Here is a 19,531-nt window from a genome sequence, read left to right as displayed (position 1 = left end):
TGATTTGGACCACTTAACAAGGTCCTAGGGGCACCAGGTTTGGGTGGTGGGTAGGTCCACATGGGTGCATCCACCACCCAAATATCAAGGCAGTGGGACACTTGGTTGACTGTTAATGAATTTCTTTAGTTTTTACTGATTTTGAACATTTCCGCCATAGGAAACAATGGGGATTCGAAGTTGCCATATCCTAACCCTTTTCATTTTTTAAAAAGAAGTTAAGCTCTAGCCCTTGTAGAAGAGTTATGGAGCAAAATGTGCAGTCTTTTTCAAGAGTTTGGATTCTTTGGTGTATAATAATTTTTCCTCATAATGAATCCCTATGTGGATTCATTGCACATCTTCATTTCTTCTGTTCATCCTGACTGTCACTGGACAATGCCAACTGTCAACTGCCATGTGCCAACTACACACACACACACACACACACACACACACACACACACACACACACACCCCTGCAAGGCAATGGGGTACTCATTTTAATTTTTAGGAATTTTGAAATGTTTAGATTCTCTGGTGTCTAAGAACTTTTCCTCATAAGGAATCCCTATGAGGATTCATTATACCCCTTCGTTTCTTCTGTTCATTTTGACTATCATTGGACAGTGCCAACTGTCAACTGCCATGTGTCAACTACACCCCTCCCCCCACACACTGGGGTACTCAGTTCATTTTTTAAAGGTATTTTTGAAGTGTTTAGATTCTTTGGTGTCTTCATTAGACATCTTCATTTCTTCTGTTCATTTTGACCCCACTGCTTTGCAGGTGGGGATGGGGAATTAGTGGCATCCCATGTTCCAACTACCCCCCACCCCCAACCCACAAGCCACTGGGTACTCAGTTTATATTTTAGGAATTTTTGAGGTGTTTAGACTCTTTAGTGTGTAATGAATCCTCATAGGGATTCATTATGATGAAAGGTTATTAGACACCAAAGAGCCTAAACACTTGAAAAAAACCCTAGAACATAAACTGAATAATACCCCACAGCCTTGCAGGTGAGAGTGGGTTGTAGTTGGCAAATGGCAGGGGACAGCTGGCACTGTCAAAAAGACAGCCAAAATGAATAGAAGAAATGAAGGTGTGTAATGAATCCTCATAGAGAGTCATTGAAGGGAAGTTATTATGCACAAAAGAATCCACACTTGGAAAAATAGTGACCACACATTTTGCTCCATAACTCCACTTCTACAAGGCCTAGAGCTTAGCTTTTAAAAACAAAAAACAAAAGCTGGGAATCTGGGGAAATTAATGGGAGGGATTGAAATCTCAAATTGAAGCAAATCGAATCAGGCACAATTCTATTTGTACCCAAATCTAGCCAATGGACCACAGAGGTGAATTGTTTTGTCTTCAAATCACCCAAATCAGTTAGATTCGGGTACAAATAGATTTGTACTCAAATCAGTTTGCACATCCCTACCCAAAAACCTTATTTTAGTGTTTAGCCAGCACTCCAGGGCAGCCCTATGTCAACATTAGGGGCCCAGTGGGTACTTAAAACCACTTCTGGGCATAGCACTCCTTTCCATAGTTTCCAATAGAAGGAGTAATATGTGACTGCCCAGAAAGATTTATAACCATTACCCATTAACAGTGGCGTACCGGGGGGAAACGGCGCCCAGGGCAAGCTATGGCCCTGAAATGGCGCCCCCCCCGCCCCCACATACCTGGCCCGGCGTGGCGGCCGGAGATTCGGCGGTGGCGGGGTGGCGGCAATTCGGTGGCGGGTCGCCTGCCGAGTGCAGTGGCGGGTCGCCCACTGAGTGCGGCGGTGGCTGGTGTGGTGGCTGACGGCATCCCATGGCCTGTGTAGCGGGGGCGCAGAGTGCAGGCAGCGACACCGAGCTGAGCCGAGCGGCCCGGCATCAGCGTCCCAACTGCACAGGCGCACCTGGCGCGCCTGTGCAGTTGGGAAGCGACGCCGGGCCGCTCGGCTTGGCGTCGCTGCCTGCACTCCGCGCCGCCGCTATACAAGCCATGGGATGCCGCCAGCCACCACACCAGCCACCGCCACACTCAGCGGGCGACCCGCCACCGAATTGCTGCCGCACGCCCGCCGCCACACTTGGCGGGCGATCCGGGGGGGCGGCTTGGGGGAAGCCACTTTTAGGTGCCCCCCATGTGGCCTGCCGGGGTGGCTCCCGGGGCACGTGCCCCCCCAGCCCCCCTATAGTTACGCCACTGCCCATTAAGATCATCTGGAGAGGTTCGTCTGCAGTTGCCACCAGCTTGTCTGGTGGCTACACGGGGCAGGGCTTCTCTGTTGCTTCCTCTTTGGAATGCGCTCCCTGCTGAAAGAAGAGCCTCCCTATCTCTGACAACTTTTAAAAAGTCCTTAAAGACTTGTTTTTTCACCCAAGCTTTTTAACTTGATTGTGGTTTTTAATTGTTTTAAGGTTTTTATTTTTTTAAAAAAAATTGTTTTATGTTGTTGTAAACCACCCAGAGACAGAAGTTAGGACAGTCTACAAATTTGATAAATAAGTAAGCAGCCCCATCACACAACACTGTCAAGGCTGCCTTTCAAATTACACAGCAGCCTGGTGGGTCCCTAACATTGATGTAGGCTGTTTGTCGTGTTGGTCACTGATATTAATGGACCAGCAGCCCAGTCCCAGGACTTCCTGTGCCAATGCATTACAATGAGGTTTACCGATACTTGCACCAGTACAGTATAATAAAACAGGATGTTACTCCAACACTGCATTGATGTTACAACCAGCTGGTATTGTACACCCAAATAGTAAGCATATTTACTTGAAAGTAGGCTACAATAATTTCAGTTGATTTCAAATAAACATGCTTTTTAAAAATTACAGTCTGAGTAGCTCAACAGCAATCACAGATATGATTCAACATCAATAATTTCAACATCTGAGAGCATGGGAGACTGATATTTGGGTACAGAAAAGCAGCAAGTTTATACAGGTTCTATACAATCCTTGGTCTTTTATACCCAACTACATAGCTGAGTAAAAACTCTATAGATTGTAGAGTTTTTGATATGTAAAACTGAAATTATTATGAAAAAATTAATGTGATACTACAAGAAAAGTATCATTCAGTATGCTTATTTTGTACCTAGGTTTATACAGAAATGGAATTTCTAATGCTTTCCCCATCTACTTAAATAATTGGCTCAAAGGTGATATTAAAATGTTTAAAATATTGCTAAGATAAAACTAATGTATTTGAAAGAATTCACATATTTGCTTTAAGAAAAGTTAAATTAAAATAATTTTTATCAAAAATAAAAGATTTCTAAGCTGGTAATAGTGCACATTATAAAATGTATAAAATTATAAAATTTCTAGTTCTGTAGTTTACAATCTTATATATCCCAAACAGGCCTTTGTTATACAAATATTTTTCAAAATAGATTCTGCCCCCACTCCTGATTATTTTCAATAAAGATTATTTCAACTGTGAACCAATGATCCTTGTGCTATCTTGTAGTAGGCACAAACATAATTTCTTCTTTTGCCAAAAGGTAGTATATGTGGTAATGCTAAACATGTGAATCCCAGATGTATCATAAACTCACTTGGCAATATACAAGACAGCTAACTTTTTCCAGAATATGTATAGTACCCCTGGACACTGGACCAAAAAGTAAAACAAAACACCACAACTTTATCTGTCCCCTCAGTCCAATGTGACTTGATTGAATTTTTATGAACGCTACTATATTCAAAAAACCTTCAAACAAAAAACCATTTGTAGAAGAGATCTAAGCAATTATGTTAGACCATATTTTATAATGTGCACTATTACCAGCTTAGAAATCTTTTATTTCTAATATGTTGTTCATAAACATTTAAAATGTGAAAAGTAGCTATTTGTTTTGGAATTAAAAATAAACCAATTAAAATATATATAAATGACATGATGATTTCTCATACAGCTGTAACTCCAAATGTTGATGGATGTGTGGTCCTGAGGGCTGCAGGCAGAGGGGTTTTCTATGGGTGCTGCCAGAGCTTGTTGTAAGCTCTCCTATAATTCTGCCTCAATTTTACTTAGCTCTGGTTCACATAAGGGGCTTGCCAAGAGGTGACTGATATTTTTCTTTGGGTAAGAGAAGTCATCAAACAACCAACAATAAGTTACAGCTACAGCTAATTAGCTGTCTACCTAATTTCAAAAGACATGTGAGCTACAATGGAAAGTATATCCCACATTTTGGGGGACAAATGATTTAATCTATTTCTATTCTGTTTCAAATTACTGCTCTACTAGCATTCAATATCAAGAGTATAAATATTTTTAAAAATTACTGTAATTCAACATATGAAGTTACCTTATCCCAAGTCAAACCATTGGTCTGTTTAGGACTACAGTGGCTGGCAGCAGCTCTCCAGGGTTTCAGACAGGAGTCATCCCCAATCCTACCTGGGTATGCCAGGGATTGAACCTGGGACCTTTTACGAACAAAGCATGTGCTCTATCAGTGAACTGGGACCTCTCTCCAAAGTGGAACAGCCTTCTCCATTCAGCTATCTCACTAGTTCTATAGCTAGTTTGCACCTATACTCATGATGACAATTCCAAATTCTCGACAATGAAGGTCCATTATACCCTGGAATTCTGATTATACAAATAAGTTTGAAATGGTGTTGCTTTCTGCACGGGAGCCTTTCACATGTTTCAATAGAGACTGAATGCAGCTGATCATTAGACAGCACCACCCGCCCCCGGCAAAATTTTAGATCTATAGGTGCAATCTTGCTAGCCCCACACATAGACTAACATGCAGAGCTGCCAGAAGATAGTACAGGTGGCCCTTGTTATCCATAGACTCCGTATCCACATTTTCATGTATCTGCAATAGGGTCTTAGAGACCCAGTTTTATTATCCATGGGTAGAAAAATAGGAGAAATTCGCCCATGTGTGGTTTTGAGTGGTCGGAAACGATCCAGAAATGACTTCAATGTCATTTCCAGCCACCATTTCCCAGCAATTTTTAAACAAAAATTGTTTTGGCAAATATTCAACTGTTTTCAGGGGAAATGCTGGAGAACTGTAGAATAAAGTACTGTCCTTTTCTTCTCTTATTTCTGCCCCCTTCACTTTTTTTGCCCCAACCTTTTTAGTTAGGAACCTAACCCCGCAGTTCCCATTGACTCAAAGTTCGTTATTCGTTGTTTCTGTATCCACACCTATAGGCAGCAAGAACGGAACCCCTGCGAATAACGAGGGCCACCTATATAACCCTATCCTTCCCTTCTGGATTGCCTTTGTGCAGGCTGCTGGCACATCCACCATTGTTGCTGGCTCCACTTGCCAGTCTGTTCCTGTGGTGCCTGAAGGATTTCACCCTACACCAGAATTTCTAAACTCTGAAGTCTTGAAGAATTATAAAATACAAGAACAGACAGATGAAATAGGTTGCATGCAGATAAGATCCATGCAATCTACTTGTTTAATGAGCTGTATCCAGCAGATTAGTCACTAATTAACTTCAAATGTTGCTTACTAGATTCAAAGCATAAATGCAAGGGTACTGTAAGTGGCCTAAATGGTCAGCTGAGTTAATAAATATGTAAGAAATGCCACAAAGAGCATCCATTCAGTTAGGTCAATCATTATCTAATTCTCTTGGAGGAATTTCAAGTTCACTGAAATCTGATAACTGAGCAGCTATTTCTTTGTTAATAAAAAGCAATGATTAAGTTAAGTTTATTGCAGACATACTATACCAAAAACAAACACTCACTCGGCCTCTGGCAAAGAAAGATGCTAATTATAGGATTGACTCAAGAGATAAAAGGTTCCTTCTAGTACTAACTTGTGCCGAAAGTTGGTTAAGAGAAAAACTGACATTCACAAATCCTATAGTTGAGAGTAACACTCCCCCCCCCCACACCCACTTGCCATTTCCAAACAGTAAAGCTAAATTTTATAGACGATGGACAATTCTTCTGTGTGCAGGGCAGGATCTCTGTGGTGTGTTAACAGAGATCTGTTTTCCTCCCTCCCTGCTTGGCAGATGCACCAGAAGGCACTAACTAGGCCATTATGGGCAATGGGAGGTCTCTGTGTGCATTTCATATCCCCATCCAGTTTGCTTTTTCTGCTCCAAGAATACAATTCTAGGTTTCTTGACTGAACAAGCTGTGCACAGACCTCCCATTATCCACTATAGATGGATGTGTTGACTGTGTCTGAGATAAAGCAGAAAACAGGGTTCTGTTATACCCTAAAGGAAAAGCATTAATCTGAGCAATACATATACCATATTTTAATAGGTGTATACAGAAATGAAGGCTTCAAGATTATACTTTGAATGAATTTAGAAAGACTTAGACACACAGACACACAGAGATTTGCATATCTGTGGAGGAATATTTAAGTTCAAAAGTTTAGTTTTCAAACTACATTTGAATGCTAGTTAAAGGACAAATGTAAACTTGAAAAAAGGCACAATCTTTAGTAACAGAGCAGTAAAAGATCCTCTATCTTTAAGAGTTTTGATTTAAAGGAACTTTCTTTTTCCCTACATCCAGTAAAATGTAGCAAGGGGGGTGAATAAACAGGTATATAGCTGACTTGCAAATACTGAGCATGCAGACTGCTTAAAACATGTAAAAGGGCAATGATCCCTGAGGTGCAGGGCTGCCTTCATGCATTTGGATTCTCTTCAGGAGGGTGAGGCTCAGACAGAAAACAAAACACTGAGGCAGTGCTTTAAAGGGCAACTGGAAGACAAGCTGCAGAGAAAGAAACAATAAGCCAAACGTATGTGGCAAAAATATGAGGGTAGTGCCAGAAGTGCTTCAGAGAACTTCTGAGCTCCACGGAAGGAACAGTCTAGACAGAAGATTGGCAGAAAGGCAAATCACTGCAATGCATTATGAATAAAATAGCTCTGTTGTCAACAAAGGAGCACTAGCTGTTGTGTTCTTGGGCCTCCATCATATAGCTGTTCATTAATGGAGGAGCTTAGCTGTGGCAAGGCACCTGATGAGCAGCAGGGTAGGGAGGCTGGCGGCAGCCCGTGTGCAGCCGCCACCACGGCCCCCTGGCCCTGCCCCCCGCATCTGGTGTCAGACGCAGGGGCCCAGCTAGCCACGCCCCCACATCTGACGTCAGACATGGGGGCGTTGCCCTGTTTGGAAGGGAGATCGGCCCGCGCTGCATTGGGCAGCGCAGGCCAAAGAGACTCTCCCTGCCTTAAAGGCCAATACAGTGCAGGCTGATCTCTCTCCTAAATGGAGCCATGCGGCCCCGTTTGGGGGGGGGGGGAGATCGATCGGCCCTGCTGCACTGGCAGGGAGAGTCCCTCCAGCCACGCTGCTAATGCAGCGCGGGCCGATTTCAGTTCTCAATGGGGCTGCGCGGCCTCGTTTAGATTGAAATAATGCCCCCCCCCGCGTCTGACATCAGATGCAGGGGGCCTGTCTAGGGCTGCGCTCGTGGATCCTGATTGGTGGTGGCCTTGGTTCCTTGATCTCATTTGCCCAATGGTGGCTCCACCCCTGCTGATGAGGGCAAACAGACTTGAATGGAAATCCTAGGCACTCGTACTTGAAAGTGTGTCTAATGGGATCTGTTTCTACGAAAATGGCTTAGAATTGGGGCATTAAGTTGTAAACATATGGGGTAAAAATATTTTAGGGGGTTGGGAGAGCTTTTGGGGTTTAAAAGAGGGGGGCATCTCTCACTGAATTGTTGTTGACTTCCTATTATTGTGTAACATGCTGTTTGGATCCACTATAGAGATGTGCATGAACTGTTTTTTGTGATGTGATTTGAGCTTGAATTGAACGGCAAATACTTGAATTGATTTGTCGACATGGCCAGCCACTTTGATGAATCAATTCGAAAGATTTGAGTGGTTAGAGTGATTCAACCACTGGGAATAATGGAGAACTTGAATCACTCCATTGTTCCTCATAGGTAGGTCCTAGGGACACCGAAATGGGTTGGGTGGTAAGGCATGATGGGTGCTACTTACTAACTGACCCACACAAGAAATTGGTAAGCAGGGGATTTTTAATTTTTTTAATCCCCCCCCAAGCCCCATAGGATCCTATGGTATTTTCTTTGTGGGGGGAGGTTGAGATTGTGTTTTTGAATTATTCACTTGCCCATTTCCTTTGAAGGTTGGATGGTAGGTGGCACCCATCATGTTGTAGCACCCAACCCACTCTGGTGTCCCTAGGACCTACCCATGGGAAACGGTGGGGTGATTCGTGTTCCCCATTGTTCCCTACGGCCAAAACAAGAAGAGTGCACAAATTTTGCAACCCTGCCTTAAGTCCAGAGGCATAACTAGGGAAAATAGCGCCCAGGGCAAGCACTGAAATTGCGCCCCTGTCCAAACAGGAATGATGGGACTTCTAGTCAACAATATTTGGAAATCCCTGTTAAAAGGAACACTGTACCATCTAGACATGGTTGTTGATCAAAACCTGAAAACATGAGCCATCTCTGTAAAAGACTTAGAACAACAGTCAGGAGTTATGCGAGAATTCTAAGTGTCATTTTCTCTGTCTCATCTCATTCTTTAAAAAACATGACTTTGTCCTAGAGCAGGGGTTCTCAACCTTGGGTCCCCAGAGGTTGTTGGACTTCAACTCCCATAATTCCCATCCAAAGGCCTTTGGGGCTGGGGATTATGGGAGTTGAAGTCCAATAACAACTGGGGACCCAAGGTTGAGAATCTTTGTCCTAGAGGATCACCTGCCCAGATAGGCACTAGCAAAATAGGGGAAGAAGAAGGTGGTGGGGTGTGTGTGTGTGTCTATAAACCAGTGAATGATTCCTGCCAGCCTTTGTCTTATGATGACTGTTGGCTCATGATGGGGTATATGTGCATTCACCACACTAGTGCTTACTTTGACACCAAGAGGGAGGAGGAAACATTAGTTTGCCACACTAGACAGAGGCATTTGCAACAGGAGTAGGGATGTGCATAAAACCGGTTCTCCCGGTTCGGTTCGGATCCGAACCGGGTCCGAACCGGACCAGGGTGGTTCGGTTTTGGTTTTGCCGAACCACCCCCCCAGTTCGGTTCGGATCCGAACCGGTTCGGATCCGAACCGAACCGGTTCGGATCTCAAAAAATAGCTGGTTTGAAAGGGGACCTTGTGTTCTACCTGCCACCCAAATTTCAAGTCAATTGGACCTTCCTCTGATTTTTGGCGATTTTTTAAAGTTTTAGTGACTTTGGGGCAGTTCGGGGGCATAGCATGGGATCTGGGCAAAAGGAGTGGGGTGGGGTGGTAGTGCCTAATGGGTGCAGGCTACCACCCCAATTTCAGGGGGATTGGGCAAAGGGCTGATTTTTGGTAAATTTCTGAAAATTTCATGTCTTTGGGGCAGATTGGGGCATATTGGGGCAGAAAGTGGGGGCTGGGGCAGAATAGTGGGGTGTGGTGGTAGTGCCTAATGGGTGGAGGCTACCACCCCAATTTCAGGGGGTTTGGACAAAGGGGTGATTTTTTGAGAATTTTTGAAGTTTTAGTGACTTTGGGGCAGTTTGGGGGCAGAAAGTGGATCTGCCCCAAAATAGTGGGGTGGGGTGGTAGTGCCTAATGGGTGGAGGCTACCACCCCAATTTCAGGGGGATTGGGCAGAGGGCTGATTTTTTGAGAATTTTTGAAGTTTGGGTGTCTTTGGGGCAGATTGGGGGCAGAAAGTGGATCTGCCCCAAAGGAGTGGGGTGGGCTGGTAGATAGTGCCTAATGGGTGGAGGCTACCACCCATCCCCAATTTAAGAGTGATTGGGCAGAGGGGTGAATTATGGTGAAGAGAAAAGGTGTGAATTCTCATTCTATCATAGCAAATGAGATATTTTTCAATTAAACAACTCTCATGACCCCACTTTCACTTTTTCACACTTTCCTTTACTATGAATAATATGAGGAAGTAATCAATTTAGCACACTTCACCTTATGAAGACAAACCTCATACAAATAAATTCACCATAATTCACCCCTCTGCCCAATCACTCTTAAATTGGGGATGGGTGGTAGCCTCCACCCATTAGGCACTATCTACCAGCCCACCCCACTCCTTTGGGGCAGATCCACTTTCTGCCCCCAATCTGCCCCAAAGACACCCAAACTTCAAAAATTCTCAAAAAATCAGCCCTCTGCCCAATCCCCCTGAAATTGGGGTGGTAGCCTCCACCCATTAGGCACTACCACCCCACCCCACTATTTTGGGGCAGATCCACTTTCTGCCCCCAAACTGCCCCAAAGTCACTAAAACTTCAAAAATTCTCAAAAAATCACCCCTTTGTCCAAACCCCCTGAAACTGGGGTGGTAGCCTCCACCCATTAGGCACTACCATCACACCCCACTATTCTGCCCCAGGCCCCACTTTCTGCCCCAATATGCCCCAATATGCCCCAAAGATATGAAATTTTCAGAAATTTACCAAAAATCAGCCCTTTGCCCAATCCCCCTGAAATTGGGGTGGTAGCCTGCACCCATTAGGCACTACCACCCCACCCCACTCCTTTTGCCCAGATCCCATGCTATGCCCCCGAACTGCCCCAAAGTCACTAAAACTTTAAAAATTCACCAAAAATCAGCCCTTTGCCCAATCCCCCTGAAATTGGGGTGGTAGACTCTACCCATTGGGCACTACCACCCCACCCCAAAATTTTGCCCCTGGGCCCCTTTTTACCCCCCCAAATCGATTCGGATTCGGATTTGGATTAAATCCGAATCCGAACCAAATCAAGGGTGATTCGGGTGACCCAGATTCGGGCACAAAACAGAACAGGGGTGATTCGGTTTGGGTCCGAGCCAAATCACCTGAAATCCCAAATTGCACACCCCTACTAAGCACACACACAGAGAAGAAGCAGGAGGCGGAGTGTGGATTCTATGATAGCATATGAGAGTGGATTGATGGTGTCTCATTGAAAATCTCATTTGCTATCATAGAATCCACACTCAATACCTCAGAAACAAGAGAACCCTGTACCCATGGGGGTGCCCCTACCAGAGATCCCTGTACCCCATGGGTTAGAAACCCATGGGGGTGGTTGGCACCCTATGTGCACTACACCACCACTTGCTCTGGGCCACCCCAGCACCCCCATGTGCACTTATAGGGCTGCTGAAAGCTCCATTATAACTTATTATGAGGAAAAACCTTAAAGACGCGTAAACTTCAAAAATCACTTAAAAATCACCTCTTTGCCCAATTCCTTTCAAATAATTCTGATAGCTTCCTTGCCCACCCTAGGAACTACCACCCACCACACTGCACTCTACGACACCCCTTTCCCCCCGACGTGAAGCTATACATTTGCTGCAATCCTAATTATTCTCTATGAGGAATTCAAAAACACTTAACAATTCACCAATAATCAGAGGAGTGTCCAATTGCCTTGAGATTTTTTGGGTGGTAGGCACCCATGCCTGTCTACCACCCACCCTGCTTTTGTGCTCCTAGGTCCTCCACAACAGGGGATATGGACTGGTTCGGGTCCCATTATACTCAATGAGAAAAATAATTAAAAATATTTCAAATATTCATAAAAAATCATAGGGGTGTCTGATTGCTTCAGGGTTTGCATGGTTGTTGGCACCCATGAATGCTCCACAATAAGAAATAATGGCCTGGTTCGGGTCCCATTATATCCTATGAGAGAAAAATAAAAATATTTTTCAAAAATTCATAAAAAATCGTACGAGTGTCCGATTGCTTTGGGGTTTGGATGACAGGTACCCCTGGGTGCCAGCTACCATCTGACCAACTTTCAGCTTTCCGAACCGATCCGAACCGGTCCGAACCGGTTCGAAACGAACCACCCCCAGTTCGGTTCGGATTCAAACCGAACCAGGGGTGGTTCGGTTTGATCCGAACCTCCGAACCGGAACCGGTTCGGACCCGAACCGGTTCGGATCCGAACCGGTTCGCACATCCCTAAACAGGAGCAGACAGCCAAGTTCTGCCAGGGCCAAAACCAGCCCCTGCCAGACTAAGAAATCATTGTAATTTGCCCCTTCCTGTCACAAGCAGTGTGCTGTTCTTTTATTATTGACTCTAACTCTCAGATATCCCAGTCATGGATGGAAAATTCAGGGTCAATTTACAAGAGACACATTTTCTACATGGAAGTTTCTTCTGTGCAGGTGTTGTGCAGAAACCCATGTGTAGTGACTGCCAGGGGCATAGCAAGGTTGGAATGGGCCAAGATGAGATTTTAAAATGGGCCCCAAGCCCCTCAAAGTCCAGGGCCTCCACACACCGCAGGCCCCCAAGGATTTAAGTCTGATATTTCAAAATAAGTATGCTGCCTGGAAATACATTTCACTGAATACACACATGCACACTTCACAGTATATAGTGATATACATTGAGTACTATATATTTGTGCTACTTTTAATGCCTAGAACACACTAGCAACGCTAATTATTAAAATGGCCCCCTCGCTGCAGATTAGCAAAGGAGACTTTCAGCCATGCAGGGTGAGCCTATGTTTGTTTTCTCAGAATTCTGAACAAATTCAGTCAAGTTTGATTCCAGGAGGTTTTTCACACGAGGCTTTTAAAGCCCTTTAACACACATCTCCTCTGGAATGGAGGTGCTGCATTCACATGTTGGCCAGATTTACCCTGAAGTCCCTGCAAGTTATTGGGGAGCAGTTCACACACAAGAAAAATAAAATAAAATAAAATAAAAGCACAACACATGCTTCACAGTTCTCACTCAGACCTTCTGGGTTGCAAAACAACTTGAACATAAGTGCATTTATGAATGAATGGATGAAAATAAATAAAATATACTTGTTCCAGAAGTTTTTGTAATTTTCTGCCCTGAAACAAGCCACTTATAGGCCTTTTTAGATAGTTTTTGGTTTTAAAGTCAGCACATTTTTCAGTCTGTATTAAATTAAATATTCAGAGACTTCTCAGTCTTGCCCCACCCCCCATATCAAAGCCCTATGACAAGCAGATTCCTATAGGGGTGGGGGGACCACAAAAAGGAATTCACAGTCTACCTGGCAAAAGCTGTGCTGGATGGTCTGGGCAGATGGTCTGCTGCTGCTGCAGAGAACTCTTCCTCCTTCCTGGCTTGCTTGGCCTGCTGAGTACAGGCTTCAGGGAGGCCTACTCGGAGGCCTCTCTGGAAGCCCTGCCCACCCGCCGATCAGCTGAGAGGCGGGGAGAGAAGAGCTCTGCAGTTTGCAGGCCTTGCCTATCCTAGGCCTCCCTGATAAGCCGGAGCTGGAGGCAAGTGGCTGAGGGGCCCTGGGGCTGGGCAGGTGGGCAATGGGGTGGGGGTGGCAGGAACTGGCATGGCACCCCCACCTCAGTGGCACCTAGGGCATGTGCCCTGCCTGCCCCCCCCAGTTCCGCCTATGCTTAAGTCCCTCCCAACACAGAACACCACATTTCACCAAATGCATAGTCCAAAAATGGCCAAAAAAGAGGTACTGATCCAGAATCCTATAAAACCCTAAACAGCTTACACCCAGGGCATTTAAAATAATGTCTTCTTCATTATGAACCCCTTTGCCTATTGAGGTCATCCAGAGAGGTTCATCCGCTCTGGAGACTGGCCTTCTCGGTTGCCTCCCCAATACTCAGGAATGCACTCCCAGCTGAAATAAGAGCCTCCGCATCTCTGACAACTTTTAGAAAGTATCTAAAGACACATTTATTCACCCAAGCTTTTTAACTAGAATTGTGGTTTTAAAGGTTTTAATTTCTTTTTAAATTAGTTTTATGTTGCTGTAAACCACCCAGAGACAGAAGTTTGAGGTGGTGTAAAGGTAAAGTGTACCACTTCAATTTCGACTACTGGGGCCCACAGTGCCCTGTGGTTTTCTTTGGAAGAATACAGGAGGGGTTTACCATTGCTTCCTCCCACGCAGTTTGAGATGATGCCTTTCAGCATTTTCCTATATCGTGGCTGCCTGATATAGTACCAGTGGGGATTTGAACCAGAAACCTTCTGCTTTTTATTTATTTATTTATTTATTACATTTATAAACTGCCCCATCCAGAGATTCTGGGCGGTGTACAACAACTTTTTAAAAGACATAAAACGCACAACTAAAACAATGCTAAAAACAATATAAAAACAATATAAAAACAATTCAAAAATAATTAAAACTATTTAAAACCAATTAAAATACTTTTAAAAACAACAACACTTTACAAGCCTTGGAAGGCCAGGCCAAATAAATAGGTTTTTAGGGCTCTCTTAAAGGCCGACAGTGAGCCTAAACTGCAGATATCTGCTGGGAGTGCATTCCATAGACCAGGAGCAGCTACAGAAAAGGCCCGGTTCTGAGCCACCACCAGACGTACCAGTGGTAACTGGAGACAGACCTCTCCAGATTACCTCAATGAGCGATGGGATGGGAAGGCGTTCTCTAAGGTAACCCAGACCCAAGCCATTCAGAGCTTTAAAGGTAATAACCAGCACTTTGTATTTCACCCGCAAACATATTGGCAGCCAGTGCAGCTGTTTTAAGACAGGCATAATATGGTCTCTCCAGGTTACCCCAGAGACCAATCTGGCTGCTGCATTTTGAACTAATTGAAGTTTCCGTACAAAGGCAGCCCCACATAGAGTGCATTGTAGTAGTCAAGCCTGGAGGTTAGCAGCTGATGCACCACTGTTTTGAGATCGTTCTTTTCAAGGACTGTATGCAGCTGTCGAATCAGCCAAAGATGTAGAAAGTGCTCCTGGCCATAGCCTCCACCTGAGATACCATGGTGAGGTCTGGATTCAAGAGCACTCCCAAGCTGTGCAACTGTTCCTTCTGGGGGAGTGTAACCTTATCCAGCACAGGAAGATCTAACTCATCCCTTAAATTCTGATCCCCCACAATGAGCACCTCTGTCTTGCTTGGATTCAGCTTTAATTTGTTACCCCTCATCCTGCCCATTACTGCCTGTAGGCAGGCATTTAGGGAGTGAATGCCATTTCATGATGATGATGATGATGATGATGATGATAAATAGATTTGGGTGTCATCAGTATACTGATAACACCCTGCACCAAATCTCCTGATGACCTCACCCAGTGGTTTCATGTAAATATTAAAAAGCATTGGTGACAAAATGGAGCCCTGGGGGACTCCATATAATAGCTCACATTTTAAAGAGGAACTGTCACCAAGCTCTACCATCTGGAATCTGCCTGAGAGATAGGAGCGGAACCACTGCAAAACAGTGCCTCCTATCCCCAATTCCCCCAGGTGATCCAGAAGGATACCATGGTCAATGGTACTGAATGTCGCCAAGAGATCCAAAAGAACCAACAGAGTCACACTCCCTCTGTCGATTCCTCGGTAAAGGTCATCCATCAGGCCAACTAAGGCAGACTCAACCCCATAGCCCACTCTAAAGCCAGTTTGAAATGGGTCTAGATAATTGGTTTCCTCCAAAACCGCCTGGAGCTGGTTAGCCACCACTCTCTCAATCACTTTACCCAACCATGGGAGATTGGAGACCGGCCTATAACTGTCCATCACTGAGGACTCTATAGAAGGCTTCTTAAGAAGTGGTCTAATAATTGCCTCCTTCAAACAAGGAGGCATCCTACCCTCCCTCAGCGATGAGTTAATGATATTAACTAAGCCAACCTCCCTGCTAGATAAAAGCAGCCAAGTCGGGCAAAGATCCAGAGAACAAGTGGTAGGCCACACCGCCCCAAGTAGCTTGTCGACGTTATCAGGCATCACAGATTGAAAATGATCCAATCTAATACTGCAAGCGGGATTGCTGGACACCACCTTAATGGACTCTAATAGAAACAGTGGAGTCCAAGTCGGCCCGAATACACAAGATTTTGTCCGCAAAGAACCCATTAACAGCATCACAGCATAACAAAGGCCCCGGGGATTGGTTTGAGTTGGAAGGAGCCTAAATCAAACTCTCCACAACCCAGGACAGCTCTGCCAGATGCGAACCCGCAGAAGCAATGCCTGTAGACCAGAAGTGTTTTTTTTGCCGCATGCAGCGCCTCCGCATAAACCTTCAAATGGGCTCTCTGTGCTGTGTCCTGTCACATTCAAGCCAAGTTCTCCTCCACCTTGCTGCTTCAGACCCTGTAATTCTTCTGTATACCAAGGGGCCACTTTTAAAGCAGATCGGAAGGGACGCTTAGGAACGATCGTGTCTACTGCCCTGGTGAGTTCCCTATTCCAGGTTCCCACCAGGGCATCGACAGAATCACTGGCAGGACCAACATCAAAACCCTTCAAGGCTTTTTGGAATCCTACTAGATCCAACAGCCTTCTCGGGCGGACCATCTTAATAGGTCCTTAACCCTTGCTGTGAAACAAGGGTTGTGGCTGTGAAACCAACCTTAACCAGGTAGTGGTCCATCCATGACAATGGGGAAACCACAGGATCCCACACCCACAGAACACCCCCCTGATCCGAACAAAAGACCAAATCAAGTGTGTGGCTGGCAACATGAGTTGGTCCTGAAACTAGTTGGGATAGGCCCATCTTATGTAAGTAACTTTATATAAGCAATGTTAGGTAGCCTTGATCATATAAATAAGTCCTTGTTTTCTACATTTCTGTAAAATTAGAACACTGTAGAAGAAATGTTGATATAATAGTACTGAGACTCAGTGTATTAAGTCAGTCCAGAATCTCGTTTTGGTAAATATAATACACTGCAATTAGTACTTGCAGTAAAAATGAAGTTTCTATTCCAATTTCCTTGAAAAATAAAACCAGAAATAGAGAGTGTGCATGCAGATCCTGGAGCTGAGTTTACTAAGGAAGTGCACAAGGGCCAAATTATGGTCCACCAAATATCTGTGCAGCTCCTTTAATCAGGCCTCCTTTATCTTAGCATGCATTTAGTTGTTATGTGCCAGTACAGCCACATGCTTATTTTAATGAAACCCAAGAATACGGAAACCATCACAATTTTAGGTACTCAGTAACATAGAATGGAAAAACTAGTAATAAAGTTTTAATCAAGATGTTTTTATTACACAGATGGATATATTTCATTTCTGTCTAATGCTCTTTCACATCTCATTCTCCTTGATGGCTCTGAGAAGCAAGGCAGATGCACTGGTTCTGATTTAGGCATTACAGGCTTCTAAACTGTGTTCTAGTTGATAAAACAAACCAACATTCTATTAAACCATGTTGTCAACCCTCTTGATTGTGTGCAACTGTTCTCTTCATGGATATTTCTTGAAGCCCTGTTTTTAGGTCTTGGTATTTGATTGAGAAAGCTATTCCAGCCCAGGCCTCCTGCTGCAGAAATTGTTTCCTAATATTTCATTTTAATTTCCTTTTTAATGGCTATTGGTTTTTAGAAATATGTTTTGTCTGGTTTTTACATTGATTGTTTTTGACTTTATGATAGTTTTATTGATTCTTGCCTTTGAACTTATTTTGTAGCAAAGGTTGGACAACAAGTTGATTAAACAAACAAACAAACAAACAAACAAACAAACAAACAAAGTCTCAGTATCTATTTCCATACGTCTTGAATGCATTAGATTACTTCTTAGACTACTGCCTCCAGAAGTGTCCTGTGCCTTCTGAAACTATGTCCCTGAGGATTTCACAGCCCTCAGAGACATGGTTTCAGAAATCACAGGGTACTTCCAGAGACAGAGAAGATAATCCCAAATAGCTCCCCCTGCATGCAGCGACTGTGGGGAACCCTACGGCTGCATTAAGAGCAACCTCTTAACAGGAGGACACAGCTCACGTTGCATCCTCACTGGGGTGCTCTGGTTGTCAGGTAATTCCATGGAGACCTCTGTTCCTCTTAAATTTCTATTTTATTGGGCTATATGCCCAATCTGACATATAGAGCTATTCAATAGGTCCCTCCCTATCTTTTCTATACAATTTTTATCAAGCGAAAACTACATCCCACTGATCTTCTTCATTCAACCAGATTTCCATTATGTCTACTAAAGCTATGTCCTCGTTTATTTATTTATTTGATTTATACACCACCCCTCCAAAAATGGCTCATTTAGCAGCAAGTACTTCAAGTACTTCAACTCCCCATCTTAGCTCAGTGGCTTCTAGTATTAGCATATAGACTATATCCTGCATCTCCAAATGCCTATCCAAATATCTTTTGCATGTGCATTTTCTCCAATAGCCTTTTGGCTTCTTTGACCAGCAGTCATGTCCTACTGTATGCAGGCATTGGTTTCCTTACGGTCTGATTACTCAAACAAACTGCAGAACATTCACAAATAAAGAAATAGAGTTGGGAGGGTCACAAAAGATACCATCTAGTTCCAACACAGCACAAAAGGGAGTACCATTCCCATTCTAGCTTCCTCAGTCCTCCCCTTGAACAGCCTAACCCAGGACTGCACAACTGTGATAATCCCCAATCACAGTGGCCAACAGACAGAGATTATGGGAACTGTAGTCCAATATCTGCAGGAGGGCTGAAGTTGTGCAGCCCTGGCCTGATAAAAGTCACATGAGAGTTGTATCACAAAAGAATAGAAAGGCTGCAGAAAGGTATGTGTAACATTTTGCCAAAGACTCTTTTCTAGATAAACTGATTTCAAGAAAAATAGTAAACATGTCCAAATTATTTTCAGGCTCAGAGACAGGATGCTTCTGAATACCAGTTGTAGGGGGGCAACAGCAGGAGAGAGGGCATGCCTTCATCTCTTGCCTGTGGGCTTCTCAGAGGCATCTGGTGGCCATTTTGTGGAACAGGATGCTGGACAAGATAGGCCTTGGGTCTGATCCAACAAGGCTGTTCTTATGTATTTTAATATCTGGTGTGACAGCAATTTCTTCCACAAATAAAGTAAAATAAAATGTGTAATGAAGGTATTAGTGAAGACAAGTCATGCTGTTAAATTCGCCTTAGCTATAACTTATCTTTATTATACTTTTGTTAGGAAGTATGCTGATTTTCAGTTGCCTCTTCCATATACTAGGATAGCAAAGAAGAGTACAAGTGGGATGGGTGTGATGAAATCAAGAAAAACCTGTAGCTAAATACATTCATAGCATGTTTGAATGAAACTAAGTTATCATGTTGATCTCACTTGTTTGATATTATTCCATTGTCTAATCAGGACTAGAGTTGAAATTAACTTCACACTGTTTAATAAAATCCTTGTCATTTTTGCTTTCTAAAAGCCATCTCATTTTGCATGCCAAGTTTACATATGCCAAAACCACTATAGTACATTACTTAGTATATGGCAAAACGTTTGTTTACAAGATGATAAACTACAAGCCACAAAAATCAAAATGTGATTGCTGGGGGAAAAGCAAACACATTTTAATATAATCAGAAGAAATATTATGGATTTGTCTGTGATGCAAAAACATTTAATGAATTTAAGAGAAGCCATATCACTGCCATAGTGGTGTGTGTGGTGGGGGAGGAAAACTATGAGGTCATTCACACAATCAAAAACTGTGTTCTACCCAGGTTTGGGAGCTGTGTATGCTCCCAATTTTCGTGCATGACCTCAGTGACTTGATATCAAGCACAGATAAGTAGTACCATAAATTACAGGATGGGGGCAGATTAGACACATGGGCAGCAGCCACATGTGTATAGTAACATAC

The 19,531-nt window shown here is 43.8% G+C and overlaps 1 protein-coding gene across 6 annotated transcripts in view; it reads right to left on the bottom strand.

Moving 5' to 3' along the window:
• Positions 1 to 19,531, bottom strand: part of TNFRSF19 (TNF receptor superfamily member 19) — a 101,198-nt gene that overhangs the window by 15,562 nt on the left and 66,105 nt on the right. The window lies entirely within an intron of this gene.

Source organism: Hemicordylus capensis, chromosome 3 (assembly GCF_027244095.1).
Source record: "Hemicordylus capensis ecotype Gifberg chromosome 3, rHemCap1.1.pri, whole genome shotgun sequence".
Lineage (NCBI taxonomy): Eukaryota > Metazoa > Chordata > Lepidosauria > Squamata > Cordylidae > Hemicordylus > Hemicordylus capensis.
The sequence above is the reverse complement of the archived record's forward strand: the minus strand, read 5'-3'. Positions and strand labels throughout refer to the sequence as shown.